Raw genomic sequence first — 4,130 nt, 5'->3', positions numbered from 1 at the left:
GCACGGAGGGGGGAGGGTGACACACAATCACCAAAATCAGCGCAAAATCACCCCAAAAATCAACCAAAACCCTCAAATCGACCCCAAATTCCTCCAGAACCCTCCTAAACCCCCAAATCCCCCAAAATCCCCCCCAATTTTCCCCTCAAAATCTCTCAAATCCTCACAAAAACCCCCTCCAAAATTCACCAAAAACCCAAAAACCCCAATCGCCTGCAAAATCGCCCCAAATCAACCCAAACCCAACCAAAACCAACCCAAACCCCTCTCAAATCCCCCCCAAACCCCAAAACGAACACCAACCCCCAAAATCCCCCAAACTCCCCCAAACCCCCTCAAAATTCACCAAAAATTCACCAAAAATTCACTGAAAATCCCCCGAAATTGCCCAAAAATCACCCCAAAAATCACTCAAAATTTACCAAAAACCCCTCAAATCCCTCCTAACCCCCCCAAAAAATTTCCCTAGACCCCAAAAATCTCCTCAAACCCCTCCAACTCCCCCAAAAAACCCCTCAAAATTCACCAAAAAATCCCCCAAAATTCACCAAAAATTCATCGAAAATGCCCCAAAATTGCCCAAAATCCCAGTTTTGCTCCAAACTCCCGCAGTCGTGCTGACGAGGCGGGGTCTGGGAAAGTGGTGCTGGGCCCCCAGGAGCCCCCAGGCGCCCCAGCTGGTGGAGCAGGCGCTGCTCCCCACCCCAAAAACCTTTCCCTCCAAAATTAACCCCAAAAACCTCCCAAATTCACCCCAAAATCACCCAAAATTCACCAAAAACACCTCAAAGTTCCCCAAATCCTCCCGAAATGCCCCAAAATCCCCCCAAAAATACCCCGAAACCTCCCCAAAAATCACTCAAAAATCTTTCAAAATTCTTCAAAACTCACTCAAAAATCCCTCAAAATTCACCAAAAAAGCCCCAAAAATCACCCAAAATTGACCAAAATTGACCCAAACACCCCCAAAAATCCCTCAAATCTCCCTTAAACCCAAAAAATACCCCTTAGGAACCCCCAAATCCCCTAAATTCCCCAAACCCCCAAAAAGTCCCCCAAAATTCACCAAAAATTCACCGAAAATTGACAAAAATTCACCGAAATTGCCCAAAATGCCGGTTTTTGGCCCCAAACTCACCGCAGTCGTACTGGACGAGGCGGGGTCTGGGAGAGTGGGTCGGGGCCCCCAGGAGCCCCCAGGGGCCCCCAGCTGGTGGAGCAGCCGCTGCTCCCCCCATCAAAATAAAACCTTTCCCCTCCCCAAAATTAACCCCAAAAACCTCCCAAATTCACCCCAAAATCACCCAAAATTCACCAAAAACACCTCAAAGATCCCCAAATCCTCCGAAATGCCCCAAAATCCCCCAAAAATACCCCGAAACCTCCCCAAAAATCACTCAAAAATCTTTCAAAACTCACTCAAAACTTCCTCAAAATTCAACCAAAATTGCCCAAAAATCACCCCAAAATCAACCAAAATCGATCCAAATCAACCCAAACCCCTCCCAAATCCCCAAACCCAAAAATCACCCCTAAATCCCTCAAATTCCCCCAAACCCCCTTAAAACCCTCTCAAAAATCTCTCAAATTCCTCTCAAAAATCCCTCAAAATTCACCGAAAAAAGCCAAAAATCGCCCAAAAATCGCTCAAAAATCACCCAAAAATTGCCCCAAAATCGACCCAAATCAACCCAAACCCCTCCCAAATCCCCCCAAACCCCAAAATCACCCCCAAATGCCCCCAAAATCCCCAACCTCCCCAAAAAATCCCCCCTAAATTCACCAAAAATCTAACGAAAATTCACCGTAAATTGACCAAAAACCCCTAAAAATTGCCCAAAATGCCGAGTTTTCACCCCAAACTCCCCGCAGTCGCACTGGACGAGGCGGGGGTCTGGGAAGTGGGTGCGGGGCCCCCCCAGGAGCCCCCCCAGGGGCCCCCCCAGCTGGTGGAGCAGCCGCTGCTCCCCCTCCCCCAAAAAAACCTTTCTCTCCAAAATTAACCCCAAAAACCTCCCAAATTCACCCCAAAATCACCCAAAATTCACCAAAAACACCTCAAAGATCCCCAAATCCTCCCGAAATGCCCCAAAATCTCCCAAAATCCCCCCACAAATACCTCAAAACCGCCTCAAAAATCGCTCAAAAATCCTTCAAAACTCCCCCAAAAATCCCTCAAAATTCAACCAAAATTACCCAAAAATCACCCCAAAATCAACCCAAATCAACCCAAACCCCTCCCAAATCCCCCCCAACCCCAAAATCACCCCCAAATCCTCAAAAATCCCCCAAACCCCCAAAAATCCCCCAAAATTCACTAAAAATCCACCAAAAATTCAATGCAAATTCACTGAAATTGCCCAAAAATCACCCCAAAAATCACTCCAAATTGACCAAAAACACCTCAAATCCCTCCTAACCCCCACAAAAATCTCCCTAGACCCCAAAAATCCTCCAAATTCCCTCCAAACTCCCCAACCCCCTTAAAACTCACTCAAATCCCTCTCAAAAATTCCTCAAAATTCACCAAAAAAAACCCAAAATCGCCCCAAAATCGACCAAAATCGACCCAAATCGATCCAAACCCCTCCCAAATCCCCCCCAAACCCAAAAACCACCCCCAAATCCCCAAAAGTCCCCCAACTCCCCAAAAGTCCCCAAAATTCACCAAAAATCACCGAAAATTCACCAAAATTCACCGAAAATTCACTGAAATTGCCCAAAATGCCGGTTTGGCCCCAAACTCCCGCAGTCGTACTGGACGAGGCGGGGGTCTGGGAAGTGGGTCGGAGGCCCCCAGGAGCCCCAGGGGCCCCCAGCTGAGTGGAGCAGGCGCTGCTCCCCCCCCCAAAAAAAACCTTTCCCTCCAAAATTAACCCCAAAAACCTCCCAAATTCACCCAAAATTAACCAAAAACACCTCAAAGATCCCCAAATCCTCCCGAAATCTCCCCAAAATCTCCCAAAATCCACCCAAAAATACCCCAAAACCACCTCAAAAATCGCTCAAAAATCTTTCAAAACTCCCTCAAAAATCTCTCAAAATTCAACCAAAAGTGCCCAAAAATCCCCCAAAATTGACCAAAATTGACCCAAACCCCTCCCAAATCCTCAAACTCCAAAAATCACCCCCAAATCCCCCAAAATCCCCCCAACCCCCCAAAGAAATTCCCAAAATTCACCAAAAATCCCCAAAATTCCCCAAAAATTCACGAAATTGCCCAAAAATCACCCAAATTGACCAAAATTTTCCAAACAACCCCAAAATCCCTCAAATCCCCCTAAACCCCAAAAATACCCCAGGACCCCCAAATCCCCCTAAATTCCCCAAACCCCCTAAAAATCCCCCAAAATTCACCAAAATTCACCAAAATTCACCGAAAATCCCCAAAATTGCCCAAAATGCCGATTTTCGCTCCCAAACTCCCCGCAGTCGTACTGGACGAGGCGGGGTCTGGGAAGAGTGGGCGGGGCCCCAGAGCCCCCAGGCTCCCCCAGCCAATGGTGGAGCAGCACTGCTCCGCCCTAAAAAACCTTTACCCCAAAATTAACCCAAAACCTCCCAAATTCACCCCAAAATCACCCAAAATTCACCAAAAACACCTCAAAGATCCCCAAACCCTCCTGAAATCCCCAAAAATCCCCCAAAAAATCCCCAAAACCCCCAAAAGCCTCTGAAAGACCCCTCAAAAATCCTTCCAAAACTCCCTCCAAAAATCCCTCAAATTCACGACACAGGTGACCCTGGGGTCACACAGGTGACCCTGAGATGACACAGGTGACACAGGTGACACTGAGGTCACACAGGTGACCCTGATGTCACCCAGGTGACCCTGAGGTCACAGAGGTCACACAGGGGTCACACACAGTGACCCTGAGGTCCCACAGGTGACCGTGATGTCACCCAGGTGACACTGAGGTCACAGAGATCACACAGGGGTCACACAGGTGACAGGTGACCCTGAGGTCACACAGGTGACCCTGAGGTCCCATAGGTGACTCTGAGGTCACACAGGTGACACAGGTGACCCTGAGGTCACACAGGTGACTCTGAGGTCCCACAGGTGACCCTGAGGTCCCACAGGTGACCCTGCTGTCACCCAGGTGCCCCCCTGGGGGGGGTGGGTGCCC

Source organism: Myiozetetes cayanensis, unplaced genomic scaffold, assembly GCF_022539395.1.
Source record: "Myiozetetes cayanensis isolate MyiCay16 unplaced genomic scaffold, myiCay2020 scf620, whole genome shotgun sequence".
Lineage (NCBI taxonomy): Eukaryota > Metazoa > Chordata > Aves > Passeriformes > Tyrannidae > Myiozetetes > Myiozetetes cayanensis.
Note: the sequence above shows the minus strand (reverse complement) of the source record.